The sequence below is a fragment of the Gekko japonicus genome, unplaced genomic scaffold, assembly GCF_001447785.1.
Source record: "Gekko japonicus isolate JY-2015 unplaced genomic scaffold, Gekko_japonicus_V1.1 scaffold1334, whole genome shotgun sequence".
NCBI lineage: Eukaryota > Metazoa > Chordata > Lepidosauria > Squamata > Gekkonidae > Gekko > Gekko japonicus.
In genome coordinates this window covers 355,979-374,046 of record NW_015168690.1, presented here as the reverse complement: position 1 = coordinate 374,046, position 18,068 = coordinate 355,979, and positions in this window count along the sequence as shown.

The following is an 18,068-nucleotide window of genomic DNA, read 5'->3' as shown; positions in this document are numbered from 1 at the left end:
TTCAACTACAAAATGTTGTTTTATCTGAAACTCTGATGAGTATATCATTCTGAAAGACTGAAATTATCCCCAGCTATCATGTCCTGTCATTAACTCCCACTGATGAAACATCAACCAAATATCTTAGACTATAAAACAGCAATCAACTCTACAAAAGTCAATCAGCTGTAGCCATAACAATCCTTCAACACAGAAAAGGACACATCATTTAGATCATAGTGTTCCACAAACAGAGAGCATGGCACTAAAATAAAGATCCTGATGTGCAGCAGTGGTTCTGGGGAAGGGCTGTGGCTCAGTGGTAGAGCTTCTGCTTGGGATGCAGAATGTCCTAGGTTCAATCCCCAGCATCTTCAGTTAAAAGGACCAGGCAGTAGGTGATGTCAAAGGCCTCTGACCAAGGCCCTGGAGAATCAATGCCAATTTGAGTGGACAATATTGACTGTTATGGACCAATGGTCTGATTTAGTATGCTTCATAGATTACATATATTATTACCACCAGTTTGGTAACTAGTGTTACCATCTCAAACAATGTTGATCAGCTATTAGAGGAGATGCCTTGACTTATCAGTTTTGCAGTGCACTGTAGGAACCTGTATGCTGGATTGAATGTGGAGCGTTTTCTCCTGCAGCACTCTCTTGATTGGGCAGGGTAGGATTCTCAGAATAGCAATATGCAAAAAGAAACTGCTTACAACATGCGTTACTAGGATGACGCACTGGGAAAGCTACACAGAAAAGAATAAATTATGTTAAAAATCCAGATGGTTCAGGCAACTAAACTATGCTACACATTATGCTATGCTACACATTCATCCCCCCCCATAACATAACTCCTTTCTCTAGTAATATATCTGTGCTATGAATTTAAACTAGTTTGGCAGTCATTCCCTCTCCTGGAAACTTAAAGAAGTTTCTTTTTCCTTTGGTGTGTGAGAGAGAGTGGCAGGGGACTAACAAAATCTTATCTTCTTTGGCTAACTACAGTTACCAGGTTTTTGAGGGAAGCCATACAGGTATAAACACCAGTGTTTTGTAGCAGTTAGTGTCAGACTAGGATCTGGGAGTTTCAGTTTGAATCCCCACTTTGCTCTAAGGCCAGTCAGCCTACCTCATAGAGTTGTAATTAGGTTAAAAATGGAGGAGAGGAGTACATGTATAATTTGCTGAAGTCTTGGGTAAAAATGTATTAAATAATCAATAAAATTGCTGTACATTTGTAGTGTAGATATTTTCTTATTAAGAGGAAACTCTTTCCCTATATCAAGTAGTATCATAACATTGTCTTGATTTTCCAGTACTCCATCTAGTGTCCAATCTGAAACTATGGCTCCGGTCACATGGGAGGATTTGCCACGTGAGAGGGACGGATCGGGGGTGCGTCAAGAGGGCGCAATCACACTGCAACATCTGGGAAGTGGCACGCACCCATCCCCGATCCGTCCCTTCCGGGCAAAACTGCACATCAAAAAAACCCCTAGAAAACACTACTACCTACCTGAAAAGCCGCTACAGGGACAGCCATCTGATCGCCGGTGTGCCCGTCTCTCCCTCAGCATGTGAGGTCCTGCCGAACTGCACATGCACACGCATGCGCAGTGGGCTGGCCTTGCTCTCCGGTCCATGGCTTCCTCCCGGCATCTGATCGTGCCGGGGAGGACCTGCGCGGCAGCTGGGGGGATCTGTCTGATCCTGCCGCCACATGTCTCTTTTGGTGCGGCTCAAAAAAGCCACACTTTGGCCTCACCTATTTCCCCCAGTGTGACCGGGGCCCAAGACTATCTTTGACAAAAGAAATCCTCAAACCCTTTAAGAAAAATATTTGTGTGACCCATTGTTTGAAACAGCAATTTCAAAAATATTTGAATTGTATTAAGAAAAACAAAATGAATAGACATTATTTAAACACATGATAATGAATATTCCAATTTTTGTTATAGAAATGGTATCACATTCAGGACAGAGCCTGGTGGTTTTACTCTACCCGGGCTTTCCAGGATGCACAAATACAATCACAATTGATCAAGGCAAGAGATAAGAGCAAAGTTGACAAAACCAGTCCAGAGACAGGGAGCTGAAGGTTCAGTCCAAAGGTTAGGGGAACAGAAAGGTCTGGAGTCCAGGGTCCAAAGCTTGGAAGCCAGGGCAGGAGACAGGGTCTGGGTTTTTATCTGAGAAAGCAAGCACAGGTTAAACAGAACAAAGTGCAAGGCAGCACTCTATTCACTGAGTGGGTCACCTCACAGAGGGGTGGCAAGCAAGGTTACTTCCACATCGAGCCTTGTTCAGCATGTTCCTTTTATCTGCCTCATTAGCTGACTTATCCCCCAAGCCCAGGTATTGCTGTTTCCATCATTCTCCAGGTGCAAGCCCTTTGCCTTCCTACCATCTTGTTATTCCTGCTCTTGTAATGACTCTGATCCAGGAATTAGTATTGGTCACTGTTGTCCAATTAAATAGGTGCTTCTTCATCTTTCTCGAGCTGTCAAGTGCTCTCTCTGTCTTCAGCAGACTGATACTCTGATCTGTGTCCCATTTCTTTTGTCTCCTGCCAGAATGAGTAGCCTGGCTGGAAAGCATTCTTGTTTCCTGACACTTCTTTCACTGGATCTACTTCTAGACCCAGCTGCTCAGGCAGGCATTCCACTGGTGCAGGGCCTGATTCCTCCATTTCCTCATCCTCAGAGGAGGAGGCAGTTGGCTGGCTTATGACAGATGGCTCTTTGTAGGTTGTGAAAACTGCTAGCTTCAAATCCCTGGTTTCTTTTCTTTTTTGTTTTTTGTCTTCCATAAAAAAAATCCTGACAGTATAAAATCTTTTTCCATTGGCAAACTGTCCTGGAATGCGAAGAAATATTTCCAACTGTAATGTGCACTATTAAGGGAGGAAGGACACCTGGTGGTAGCCAATGTGATGCAAAATCCGGAAAACAAGTATGTGGAACATTTCTACAGTTTTTAATCTGGGATGCATTATATGTGAATGTCAACTGAACCCAGAATCCATAGAGCTATTTTAAGTGCACCAAAAGTCATGGCCAGAGGGATTTTAAAATGTGTTTACCTGCTTTTTAAAAGTTTGGCATGTAGTATGGTAGTAGTTGTTGAGAAACACAAGCTCCTTGGGTTTCCTAAACAACTGATCATGTAGAGGTTTTTTTGGGATCATAAAGGCCGCATATAGATGTTAGCCGAATTGCTTTATTTACAGCAATTGGCAATTTATAAATGGGTTCTTGCCAACTATACCAAGGTCCTGTTCCCACAAAGGGTTACCAGTAAAAGATTCGAGGTGGTTGTAGTTAAAATAGATGTCTTTTACTTAAAAATATATCTCATACAAACAATACTGACGCACTCACACATTCAATCAAGTTCCTTAGAAATACAGTATTAAAATAAGCACGGTTGCATTAGCAGGTAGGGGTGATGGTGGGCAATACTTATCTGTCCTGCAGCTTGGTTGTTCCAATGAAGAATGGATGGGAAGAAATAGAAAATAAAGGGATCCACACTACCAGAACTAGCTGGACTGTGTGGGGGGGTCTCTTGACTGCAGATCAAGAGATCAAAGTAGAGGCAAGGGTTGGGGATAGCAAGTGGGACTCAAGGGGAGTAAAAGCAGATAGGGGTTGTTGCGGGGATTGCTAGCTAGGAAGGGCCAGGTGAATGGTCCTTTCCTTTTATAGGGGGTCCAAGAGATGGGTTGTGACCGTGCCAACCTCTTGACCCACCTACCTGTTAGTTCGTCCCAAAAACAATCCTATTGGTTGCATGTAGGGAGGGGTGGTTACCTAGAAGGAGTGGCCAATATTGTAATCTAAGACCTTACTCAGAGTATGGCATCTGGGCAGGTGTGAAACCTTGGCGTCAAGATGCTCCATTGTAGTGTTGATGAAGCTGGCCATTCTATTGAAAACCAAATGTCCATTTGGCAGGAAATGCCTTCTCAGGAACAAAGCAGTGATGGGTGGTACGTGACCACAAACAGTTCTGCAATGGGGGTGTTTCTTCTCAGAATTGTTGTTTCTCCTTGCTCACAATAATGGAGGTTTGTGCTTCTTCACCAGTCTAGGTAACTGTGTAGCTGAAATCTTATTTACGTGTAAGGCATGTGCATGCACCTTCTATGTGTAGTATCACAACAGGTGACTTATAGTGTACAGTCTTCTGAGCCTGCATGTGTGTGTGCACAGTCCATTGTGTGTAGCAATAAATAGTCCATAAAACAAATATCAATCTCATTCTCTAACATAGAGAGCAGAATGTAGTCCCTCAGAATGTAGCTAAATTTCAGGATAGTTTCTGAAGCTATACTTTGAACACAAGTACAAAATGCAAAGCATTCATGTGTATATTGCTTTTCAATTTAAAATAACTGGAATCAGTATTCATGGATTTTAAAGGGGGAAAGCAGCCATGTAATTAATTTATACATATGTGTCCTTCACAATTGATCCAGTGTGTGTGTACTATGTGCTTGGGTATCTGTACCTGGGTACAAAATGTAGCCAGAAAAACTGTCCTCAGATCCTCTGATCTCAGGGTTGGATCAAAAGGGAAAGGGATGTTGCTGTGCTCACTCAAAAAGGTTATGCTAAGCATAATGGGAACTGCATGTACAAAAGCCATGGGGGCTGTAATATGAAGAGGAATTGAATGAGATGGGGTGAAAAAGCTGGCTGGATCCAGTCCTTAGTGTTGTCATTAGAGACTTGGTTGACACCCAGTGTATAGATGTTAGTCTCGGGCAGGGCTATTTTTGGGCAGGAACGCACAGGAACGGATTTCTGGCTGGCTTCAGAGTTGGCCACACCCACTACAGCCAAAACCTCTGCGTGCATGGCTACATAGGGAAGGCCTGGAGAGCGACCCCTCCCCCCGGTGACTCGGGGGTGGGGGGCCCCTGGAAGGATCGGGGAGGCATTTAAATACATCCCCGTGCCTTCCCTGGCCTGTCCAAGGGCCGGCTTGCCCGGGAAAGCCAATGGAAGGCATAGGGGTGTGGTCAAATATGCTAATAAACTGTGCTGTTGGGGTGTGGCCTAATATGCTAATGGGTTTCTGCTGTTGGGTGTGGCCTATTATGCTAATGAGTTCCTGCTGGGCTTTTTCTACAAAAAAAGCCCTGGTCTCGGGAATTCACATGAAGACAGTTACCACTGGCCCACTTGAACACACGGTGTAATTATATAACCACATGCATAATTGTTCAAGGCAGTGGGTGATGCATTGGCTTACCAGGTCTCTTGCTGTGGCAGGAGACCTTCTGTCCTTTGCCTGCTAGCCTTGTTGCCTCTCCGCAGGGCAGCAGGGGAAAATTGAGGGGGAGAGTTGTCATGTCATAACTGCAACATCCCCTCCCTCTTCTGCCAGCAGCTAGCCAGGGGTTTAGAATATAACTGGTCTTTCCTTTGCTATAGAGATCTTTTGTGTTCTTGGGAAAGTTACTGAAGCCTTGGGAGGAAATGAATAAACTGATGCCAAAGTGGAGAGCTAACAACAGCCATTGTCACAAAAGTTGTTACATATTGTTGGCAAGTGTGCTTAAAATGTATTTTATTTGTGCTATGCTGATGCTTGTATGTCTGTAATGTCTCTGCATTTGTGTGTAAGGGGTTTGGGAAATGCTGTGTGCCTTGAGTTTGCTTGCTTTGGCTTGCTTGCACCTGAAAGCTGCTATGCCAAGTGCTGGATCTGCTCTGCCTGCATAGGTATGCTAATGGACACACACACTCACACCCAGACCTTCCCATCATGCCTTGGGACAAAGAAGACATTCTCCATTATGCTCAGTCACATGGACTCTTGGAAACAACAACATTCCACTATTGAAGATCTTCTGGATAACATGTAACCCCTCGTATCTGGTTTGAATCACAAATGGGGACATCCTGTTTGTCAGCTCTGGACCAGGCCAGCATCTGCAATTCAAAGGTTACTATGACAATACAACTTTGACACCTGACCAAATGGTTCCCATTGAGGTTAAGGGTAGAATTTGAATATTGCCCACTCCCCTTAGGTAGATGCATCACCTCTCATCAACCAATAGATGGAGAAGGGGACGGACCAGGTTGGCTCTGATGCCAACCCCCAACCTAGGTTTTATAAAGCGTTGCACACCTTTTGTGCTTTGTTAGCTAGCCATCCCCCACCTTTCTGTAACTTAAGTTGTGCCAGCTAGCAAACCAAGCTAGCTAGACAACACCCCCCCCACCTAAACAACCTGAGCTCCGCTAGGGGTGATTCTCACGTGCTTTCTTGGAAGTGCACACCAAGATAGCCCACACGTGTTTGGCTGGTCCACCCGTGTGAAGGAGGATCCCTCTGGTGAGATCTTTTATTCCTGCTTCCTTCGTTAAGAAGACCAATTTTATTCCCTGAATCAGATAAGTATCAACCGCTACCCTTCTGTGTATTACCTCCCTGTTAGTCTGAAGTTATTATTTTTCTTACTGATTGCTTTCTATGTATCTACTGTAACTAAAGGAATTTGAGTGTATGTGTGAACGCATCTGTTTTTGCGTGCTTGAGAAATCAGCAGTATTTAGTAAAGACAACATTTATTCTTTAAACACCCATTGTTGTGTTGTCTCTTTCTAAAGGGGAGAAAAGAGTGTCTTTTCTGGTTCTGATCTCTGTATACAATTGGTCACAAGGACTCAGAATAAGCCCCCGTTGTATATAAAACGGATTTGGGCTAGTGGATAAATCCTCCACAAGAGGACGTCCGCTAACAATATTGCTAGAGCTGTCTTAATGCCAAGGTTCAGATTATTTGTTTTAATTTTAAATATGTAACTTTCAAAATCAATGAGAACTTAAATTATGTTTCCATTTATACAATCATGAGTCATCTCTTTCATTGTATTATCTACTTAGCAGGTATCATCATTTTGAAGGCCAGATTTGCAAACATTGTAGCAGCAAACGGAAAAGTGTCTAAGACAATCCTTTCTCAACAGTGTACAAACACCACAGCAGAATTTGACAGAGGGGTTTGCAAGGGGGATGTAAGGTGCGGTTCCCAGGGGAGTGAGTTTCTACTAAGATTTTGAGCTGAGTGTTGACTTTATCCACTAGGTGGTAGAAATCTGCCATTGTAGTAGTTTACAAAACAGAAATGGGAGGGGGGATTGCTTGATTAAGAAGGGCAGGCTGAATAAAGATAGAACAATAGCTGTAATAACAGTTTAGTATGTATTGATTAAAATTACTTTTCTGCCTGTGGGAAAAACCATCATAGTAAATTATTTCTGTCTATGATACAAAGACAAAAAACGTCATTTAGCAAACATTTCTGAGGCTTCAGAAAAGGAAATGAAGATATAATTTGATTTAAATGAATTCTCTCAGTCTCTCCATAGAGACTCATTTGTAACTGTTTGGTCTTTGTGCTATCCAATGCATTTATTTTTCTTAAACTGACTCAGGTAGAGACAGAAATTTAAAATAACATGCCCAAAAGTTTTCCTTTCTATGATCAAGAACCTTCCTTGTCTATCACGATCATTTTGTCTAGAGGATTGTCGATGGTATCAAACTATAAAACACTTATGTCTTGAAAAACACAGGAGGAGATTCTAGAACTGTGAAGCCTGTTTCTATGCATGTTTACTAAGAAATTAAACTTTTTTCTTCGGAAGCATGTTTCACAATGTAGTCATTGACATATTTAATTCTCTCAGCTGTGCACACACCATACAATTTGTCCCAACTATTCCAATAAAAACAGATTGGTGGACTGATTTTAAGACATGAGAATAATAGATGTGTGAATGGGTGATGGCTGGCCACATTGGTTTCCATGTGTGACAAAACCAGTTCTCTGAACCTCTGAGGCCCAGGCATGCAGCAGAATGAGGTGGTAGTAAGACTGAAGAGGTAGAATGAACTGTACCGCTTCAGACTGCACATTTTTTCCAAGTGCTATTATGTGTATAGTTAAATTTAAAAAGTAGCACAGCATGTGATAGATTAAGTTATGATCTTGAAATGCAATGTTGAGCTCTTCAGCAGTTATGGCAGGAGGAGACACCACACACCCCTGGTGCTTAGAAGATGTTCTGGTTTTCTCCCTGTGTTTTGTTTTCTTGGGCTTTTTGGTGGGCAGTTCCGAAGAGCTGAGGGTTGGAACTGAGGGAACAGGTTATGGTGAGTGGGGGCCTCTTGAGATTGAGGTCAGATCTGAAGAGGCTGTTCTCTTTTGGTGTGAGTGGGGCTTGTCTGCTGTCAGAACTGTCAGAAACTGACAGCAGGCCAGAACAGGGCTCTGGCACCAGAACCGATGAGGCCGACCACACCAAGGAAGGCACCTTTGATGGTTCCGTACTCGTAAAGGACTTAGACAGTTTGGAAGACATGAGAGTTTTTTTCCTGAAGAGTGGCCTTTAAGCAGAACGCTCTTTCGGAACGTGCCTTCGGTGTGAAGCCCTGGCAAATTTTGCAGGCCAGCACATTGTGAGATTACCCCAAGCACAATAGGCATAAACAATGCTTGTCACTGTGGGTCATTTTTGTAGCACACTGAGTGCATTTCTTAAAGAGAGCCCTGGTAGACAATAATAGCAATGTAACAGGCACCCTGAAACACCAACAAGCCTGGGGTGGGGGGAGTCGATGAAAGCCACCTCACCTGCAAGAACACATTATTTGGGGCTTGGAACCAGGGAGTCAAGAGATGCAGAAAATGTTAGCCCTGGCTCTCAAATCTCCACAAAAAGCAAGCAACTTGAAGACAATGGAGAACATTCCTACTGCACAGCAAAGCTAGGAATGTCTACCTCCATGGCAGCAGAAAAGGAACTGGGGGGAAAGGAGGTGCTCTCCTCTGGATCACGTGATGGTTTGGGTGGAAAAAGGTCATCATGTCGGCTCCAGAGGTCTTTTCCCACCTTTAGGTCCTTTAAGCTAGGAAAGAATATTTTCTATGACCAGCCTGTGCACAGGCAAAGTCCCAGTGTGGGGCTACACTGAAGATGGAAGATGAACTTTTATTTATCCATAAGTATAAGTCAGCTGTGACTTGACAGCAAAAAAGGTTTATTTTCTTGATGGTTCAGAAATGAGGATAGGAACTCTTTGTAGGTGTGATACAGGCTTTCTGGGCCCATTCATTTATAAGGTTACAGTTGCTGGCTGAAAGCTGCAGAGCAGTTAACAGCCATGCTTTTCCTAGAAACTAGACTCTAAGACACCATAGCTTCCTAGTAAAGATTGTCCTTCAGACCATGCCTCTGGAGGCAAAATCCTATCTCCACCCTTTTACTATTCTCATCTGTTCTTGCTCAAAAGGAAGACTCTGGGACTTTTGACGTTTCCTGAGACAGGACCTCCTTAACCTCTCACTCTGGAGTCACAAAGCCTATCTAATGAAAAACTGAGATAATTTCTTTTTCTTCCCTCCTCCCATCTGGTTCTTCCAGCCCTTCCAGGGATCCTGATTGGTGGTTAGCTGCCCTGTTCACACACCAAACAGAACTAAAGGTGATTGGAGTGTACCCCCTCAGAATGGCAGGACTTTTGCCCATCCATCATATGGTCACTCAGGTCCCGATCAGACGGGTCTTTACATCTGCCCCGGGCACGGATGCCTGGCGGATTTAAAGGGAATGATCAGACAGCGACATCTGGGAAAGGTGCCGCTTCCGTGATCAGCCCGTTTAGCCCCACCAGGGAGCCATACTTAAAAGATACCGGTGAAAATCCGGTACTTTTGATTGCTGATGGGCCAATGGCAGACTTTCCTCTGTCTGATTGTTTCAGCGGGCAATCAGCCTGTCAGGATGGTCTGCTCCAGATCAGTGTTCCCTCTAAGATGAGTTAGTGTGAGCCAGCTCACAGTTTTTTAGCCTCTGGCTCACACATTTTTCTCTCAGCTCAGGAAGGAGGGCTCCAGAGCAGACTAACTTATGCAGTAGCCAAATCGCTCGCTCACAACTTTAATGCCAGTAGCCCACAAAGTAGAATTTTTGCTCACAAGACTCCACAGCTTAGAGGGGACATTGCTCCAGACCATCCTGAATGGCCGCCATTTTAAAAAACTCTTGGCGATATGCGCATAAACGCGTAAACACACGACAGCCGCAGAGCTCCGCTCAGATTTCATGTTTCTGAATGGCCCATGAAATTTATGAACTGCGTTAATTGAAATGGTACCCAGAGGCGGTGCTTTAACCATTCAATTCCGTGCATGCCCGAAAAAACAAATACACATTGAGGCGCAGATGTGCATGCGCAAACAGAATTAACCCCCCCCCCGAACAGGTGGCTCCTTCAGGTGGACGCCATCTAGACAATCCACCACAGAGTACACGCATGGTAAGGGGAGCTGTCTGGTTAGGCAAGGCCAGATAAAAAAGATCTGGATCAAATTAGAGCCGGGCCAATGGTGGGATTAGCTGCCCATCTGAATGCACCCTCAAACTATTATCTCCTGCCTGCTGTCTGAAGTGGTACAACCCACTTTGCCACTTCAGAATTCTACCACTTCGTTCTGCTGCATGGGCTCATGCAGCCCTTCTCAGAAAACAGTAACTAATCTGAGAGAAAGGATCAGATCCCAGTGGGTTCATAGGGATCATTATTGATTATTGATCAATTATTGATCACTTGTACAACTCTGGCCGCTGGGTTAAGAAAATGAGCCAACTCATTGTTTTCAGTTCTTCTGTCAGTGGTGTCTAATTGATCATACACAGCATTCTCATTTTTAATATGCATCTTAGGTTCCAGCCAAGTCTTAGGCACCTGAGGAAGAGTGACATTTCTCCCCTCTTCCTTTCACAGTACTTTATAGTGACAGAAGAAACTGCAAGGACCATGCTTTGATATGTTTGGACCGAACAGGAAGATTCTTTTGCAAGTGTGGGTCTGGGTGAAAAGTGATATCTGGCTATCCATACAAGTACTAGAAACATAATTTTTATATGTTGTTACCCTGGAGAAGGGTGCGATTAATGAAATGTAGGGCTTTTAGAAACCAGAAATATCATTGTGCTGTGTGTGGAATGGAGCAAAGACACTGTTTTGTGGTTGTTCAACTGAACAGAGAGGGGAAAGTGTCCTTTCCTGGAGTCTCAAGCTTCCTACCATTTGCGATTTGGGGGCTAACAGCTGTTATAGTATGTCATTTCATAAGGCAACTGAGGAACTGGCCAGGTAGCTCTGAACCACCCACTTCACACGCACTCATTGCCAAGAACCAGAGACCTAAAAATGCTAGGCTGACCATTCCCTTGTCAGCAGATGGGATCTTCTGGTTACTTTTGACATCATGTCTCCCCTCCTCCCGATAAGGGGTTGCAAACGACAGCTGTTCGCGGGAAACAATGCATAAACCCAGAACTTTATTCGCCCCATAGCCCCGCCCCACTCCTCAGCCCGTCTCCATCCTCTTGCACCAAGAAGCACCCTTAACAGCGCAAAATGGAGATATAAGAGAGGGGGAAGGTGGGGGTAGCGCGTCGTCTGCGACTTGCGCCTTTTTCTCCCTGGAGCGTTGCAACCGTCCGGCCAACAGAGAAAGGCGTGGGCGTTCACCGCGTTGCTCCCGCTACCATGGCAATGCCGCGTCCCTTCCAGCTCCGCCGCCGAGAGGGCAGCGGGATTGGCGGGCATAGCGCCTGGGATGTCGCTGTCGGAGCACTCCAGCGGGCGCTTCATGTCTCGGCCTCAGCCATTTTCCCAGGACCCGCCTCCTTCCTTGGCCAGCACCCCGGCCAAGCGTCTCTCCGCCTCCTCCGGTCCTCCGCAGCCCACCAAAGATGAGACGCGGCGCAGAAAGACGGTCTCGCCAGCCTTCATGAACGCAGTAGCCCGCGCCCAGACGCAGGCTCAAGCATCTCTCCTCTTGGCGCTGAGCTGCGAGCGGGCCATGCGCTGGCGTGAGGTAATTGGCTCCCTCCCTGGCTCCTGTGCCAGAAGGCAGGGTGGTTGGAATGGCGCGCGGGAAATTGTCCCTGGTTAAGGAGTTTGGCAGGATTTGGCAGTCCGCATAAGAGTCTGTTAGTATTTAAAGTGCCCAAAGATTCTAGTTCATTTTTGTAACAAGAGACTCCTGTGGAATTCGTGCCTTGCAAGGGTGTCATCCACCCCTCTTCATAGTCTACTATGGTTCAGCCGACTGTCCTTAAACTAAAGCTAAACCAGCCTGTGGATGGCAAGCAGGATTCTGCTTAGGAGTGTCAGTGTTTTGTGACGGCCACTTGGCACTTTGCCAGTTTTGCAATGGGTAGCAATGCAGCAGGTGATTCTCCTCTATTACTATAGCCCCAAACAGGGGAAGACTTCACCACCTGCGTTTCTGCCTGTTGTGCAATTGCTAAAGACATTCAAATGCAAATAGCATCACAAACATGTATTTATTTGGAACATTAGCATGCTGCCTTTCAACCCAAAGGCACTTAGTGTGATGAACAGAAAAATCAAGTAGCCTCAAAAGATGAGATAAGGTTCACAGACCGAGGAAAACAAAGTTGCTTATTCCAAGCAAGAAAGATGTTCTAGACCAGAAGTGTCAAACCCATTTGTTATGAGGGCCAGATCTGACATAAATGTCACTTTGTCAGGCCGGGCCATGTGTGCCATAATTTATAATAATGGCCCATAAAACGTAATGCCAGGTACCGGAGATAGAAACTGTATAAAGGACAGCAGCTGGTAAGCTCTGAGTTGTTGTATCCTCACTGCAAGGCCCCATGGGCTGGGAGGTGGGTGCAGAGAAAACCCCACATAGGCGGACTGGAGAGGCAACAGTTAAGAGCTGGGCAGATGCTCCCACGATGCTTGACTGCTGCAAACAAATTTGTTCTGACATGCTGAAGCCACAATGGAGTGGCTCTGCCCACTCCCCCCCCCCAGCACCCCCTCCCTTGCACCAGTTGCTCGCGGGCCACATAAGAGCCCTACATGGGCCGGTTCTGGTCCCCGGCCCTTATGTTTGACATCCCTGTTCTAGACTCATTGTTTAGGCAACAGGAAATCTGAGATATGTATATTACGTCTAGAATTTCATTCCTGTGTGTTTCACATAAATGGTGTGTTAAAACATGGGAAGAACTGGAAAAGGTGGGTTTATTCTTCCTTTTCTTCATATTTATATTTCTGTTCTTAACTGGTATTTAGACTAATTATATATTTTGCAAAAAAATTGATCTTCCTTGTTTTTCATTTCTTAATTGGAAATCTGCTTACGACCATACAGCATGTTGAACATGTTGATTCTAGCTCAGATTCTTCTACTATTTTAATATTTGTTTTCAGGCTGTTGAATATTACCAACAACTGCTGAAAGTCCTGAGCAAAGATAAGCTTCCTGAAGAATATGTTCCAGGCCCTCTCTATACACAGCTGGTAATTTCAGTATAGCATCTCAACTTCTTATCCAGCTGTATGTATTTGTAGATCAAGACCAAAAAGTAGCCCTGACCTGGATAGCCCAGGTAAGCCTGATCTCGTCAGATCTTGGAAGCTAAGCAGGGCCGACCCTGACATATATTTGGATGGGAGACCTCCAGAGAATATCAGAGCTGTGAGGCCAGATGGACTCTTCTCTGAATGTCCTCCGTGCCCCAGTAAGAGTTGCCAGAGGTTGCCGTGACTTCCAGGCATGGTCGGGTGTGTGTGTGTGTGCGTGTGCATGTGCGCGCACAAACACACACACTGAAAAAAGACCAAAAAGTATATAGAGATCCCACATACCCAAGGCATTTCAAACCAGGATTGACTGATTCACTGTGAGCAGAATCCTGTCTTCACAAACCAACTGCAGTTAAAATAAATTATAGTTTTACGTTGTGTTTGAACTGAGCCCCTGCCTCTGCTAATGCTACATACACACACTTGTCCCCTGTCCTCAGTTAGGCCTCTTTCACTTTCTCTGTGATGTCATTCAGACAAGCAGAAAACAATATCCCCACCGTCTCACTGATTAAACATCAGCCAATCAGCTGACAGCCATAACATTATCTTCAAATGAGCCATGCAAATAATCTCAGGATTTGGTTTTAATTACAATGGGTAATTACAAGAGCTAAGCATATTTATAGCCTTAGTCCTACTCAAATAATTTTATATCTTTTTTAAAAATTTCAGCTGTTTGAAACCTGTTATCATCTTGGTATAGCATTTCAAAAACTAGATTTACACCGTGATGCTGTAGAAGAGTTTAGTAATGCAATTGAAGTTGCCCAGGTACCTAAGGTATGGAAGCATCACCATAATTTTACTATCTACATAACACAATTTTGTTTTGTACAGAAAAAGAAATCTTGGCTTTGATCCTGGTGATTTATTGATTTCCCCCTCCAATAGAAGACCTCTGATTCCCCAATTCTATTCCTAGGGTTCTTCTGTCCCTCAGAAGTGGTATTTCAGGGGGCATGTTGGGCTGCCACAGGGAGGGGGAAATTGGTGAAAATTGCCTCAGCCTTATGCCTGCAGAAATTCTACATAGAATCCAAGCCCTTTTATTCATGGAATTTCTACCTTTAGGGATGTTTAGTAAGTAAAATAAATCCATTATAAGATGTACTGGACATTTCCACACAGGTTATTTGCCCTGGGTTTGATGCTTTGGGGAAGCATCCCCCCCCCCCCGTTTTCCAACATACACATTCCAGGTTACTTGGCTTTTCCTGAACTTTCCCAAACCTGCTTTGCTTTGAAAGATGCCAAAGCCTGGATGGCTGCCACATGGGTTGGAAAATTGGGATCCCCCCCCCCCCGCCGCAGCCATTTTCCCCACAGCAGCAATTTCTTCCCCATGCCACAAGGGGGCTTTTTTTAAAAAAAAGGCAATGACTATCAATATATTGCTATAGCATTATAACAATAGGTGTTATAATGGTTTTAAAAATTCTTATCAGTAACATTAGACTAGGAGTTGTAATATATATCACATTGAGACAAGACCATTAAAATAAATACTTTGATGTTTGCATACTTGTCCCCAATAACAACCACTGAAGTATCTTTCCCTCCAAAATATTAGGGTATATTATATAATGAATGCAGATTGCTATAAATGCCCTAATACAGGCTTATGAATTGCGCTGTAAATTATAATAAAATTAGAAAAAAATTGAAAAATGAGAGAGGAGAATTTGGAGTAATAATCCCCTGCCTCCAGTTTTGGGTTTTTTTTGGGGTGGTGGTGGAGGTTACTATATTTCCAATATGAAATGCCTTTTAAGAACATAAGAACATAAGAAGAGCACTGCTGGATCAGACCAGTGGTCCATCTAGTCCAGCATCCTGTCTCACACAGTGGCCAAACAGTTCCTTTGGATGGCATAGAAGTCAAGGCCTTCCCCTGATGTTGCTTCCTGGCTCTGGGATTCAGAGGCTTAATGCCTCTAAATGTTGAGGTTCCCCTCAGTTACCATGGCTAGTAGCCATAGATAGACTTATCCTCCATGAATCTATCTAATCCCCTTTTAAAGCTGTTTATTCCTGTGGCCATTACTACATCCTCTGGCAGCAAATTCCATATGTGAATCACTCTCTGTGTAAAGTAAAGTAGTATTTCCTTTTATCCACCCTGAACCTACTGCCAATCAGTTTCATTGGATACTCTTGAGTTCCAGTATTTTGGGAGCAGGAGAAAAAATTATCTTTGTCAACTCTCTCTCAACCCCATGCCTAATTGTATAAACCTCTATCATGGGGTTGTCTTTTTTCTAAACTGAAAAGTCCCAGACTCTTCAGTCTTTCCTCATACAGAAGGTGCTCCAACCCCCTAGTCATCTTTATAGCCCTCCTCTGTACTTGTTCCAGCTTGGCAATGGCTATTTTTGAAATATGGTGACCAGAACTGAACACAGTATTCCAAATGAGTCCACACAAGGGTGTTACAATATCGGCCATTTTATTCTCAATCCCTTTCCTAATCATTCCTAACATAGAGTTTGCCTTTTTCACCACTGCAGCACACTGGGTTGACACTTTAATTGAACTATTCACTACGACCCCAAGATCTTTTTCCCTTCCAGTCTCAGCAAGTTCAGACCCCATTAGCATTTCCTTAAAGTTGGGATTTTTTGTCCCACATTGTCCCAATGTACACCACCTTACACTTACCATCACTGAACTTCATTGGCCACATTGTTGCCCACTCACTATTAATGATAGACAAAGCAGTAAAGTTCATACGTATGAATTGATCCAATAAAGTATAAGAGAAGTCTTCAATTTACATTGCAATATCGCATAGGAAAGAAGTCTTAAGTCTTCAAATAATATAAGTTCAGCAGAGAAGTCTTCAATTGCATGTAGCATATAAACGAAGAATCCAGATATTATAAACTTTGTTTCGTTGAACTTCCTCAGTAATGGCAATGACTAAACATAAAGAACAATATTAAGAATCCAGTTTTGAATAATTGGAAAACTACAAAAGTTATACAAAGCTTCAAAAACATACCTAATGTAATTTATACACAAAATTGATTGCATCAGCTTCTGAAGTCATTCGCAAAGACAGTGTTTCCTATAAGTAAAAAAACACATGTAACCAATCTCTTAATATATTACTGCCTTCATGTAGCGGTGAGGCATGCTGAATTATCACTAAAGTTGCTATTATCTTTATTAACTTACCAAAAGGTCCTTGTATTAATGGGCAACCAGTCCTATTCTTTAAGTGGAGCTTGTGGTTCTGCCTCTAAACAAGAAGGTTGAAAGGACCACTATATACAAAGAAAGGGAGAAACTATCCCTAATGGAGCACACACCTGCTGCAGGCATTTAAAGGAGACATAACAAAGGAGATGCTTAAAGCTTTTGAAAAAAATACTATAGAGAAAAAATAAAAAAAATCAAAGGGATAAAAAAGATTATGAACTTAATAAGGTGTACAAATGGTGCACTCCCAATGATAATTTACAGAAAAACGTTACGTGGGCTGATAACCATAGAAACTCTTCTGACTTCAACACTACTGAGGCAGAGGACTCAGCCACAACGGCCCTGGTCACACGGGGGGGGGGAGGCATGGCCAAAGTGCGGCTTTTCTGAGCTGCATCAAAATAGACGCGTGGCGGGATCAGACAGATCCCCCGAGCCGCAGCTCAGTTGCTCCCCGGCACAATCAGATGCCGGGGGGGGGGAGCCACGGAACGAGGAGCGAGGCAGCCGGCTGCGCATGTGTGCACATGCACAGTTTGGCCGGGAGCCTCGAATGCTGCGGGAGACGGGTGCGCCGGCGATCCCATGGCCACCCTTGCTGCGGAGTTTCAGGTAGGTAGTACTCTTTTTCTAGGTTCTTTTTTGCTGCGCGTTTTCCCCTGGAAAGGATGGATCGGGGACAGGTGCGCTCTGCTTCCCAGATGTTGTGGTGTGATTGCGCCCGTTTGATGCGCCCCGATCCGTCCCTCTTGCAGGGCAAAACCTCCTGTGTGACTGGGGCCAACAAGGACCTTTTGGTAAGTTAATAAAGATAATAGCAACTTTAGTGATAATTCAGAATGCCTCACCGCTACATGAAGGCAGTAATATATTAGGAGATTGGTTACCTGTGTTTTTTCCCTCATAGGAAACACTGTCTTTGCGAATGACTTTAGAAGCTGATGCAATCAATTTTGTGTATAAATTACATTAGGTATGTTTTTGAAGCTTTGTATAACTTTTGTAGTTTTCCAGTTATTCAAAACTGGATTCTTAATATTGTTCTTTATGTTTAGTCATTGCCATTATTGAGGAAGTTCAACGAAAAAAAGTTTATAATATCTGGATTCTTCGTTTATATGCTACATGCAATTGAAGTCTTCTCTGCTGAACGTATATTGTTTGATTTCTCTATGTGCTAGTTGCTATATGCTACATGTGACTTGAAGACTTAAGACTTCTTTCCTATGCGACATGCAATGTAAATTGAAGACTTCTCTGTTATACCTATACTTTATTGGATCAATTCATATGTATGGACTTTACTGCTTTGTCTATCATTAATAGGATCACAATTCAGCCACGAGGTCCTTGATTGATTTTAATGGAAAAGATTTGAACATATGTTTAACTTTGCCATTGACATTAACTGGACTTCAGAATGTGTCAGTTGATTTG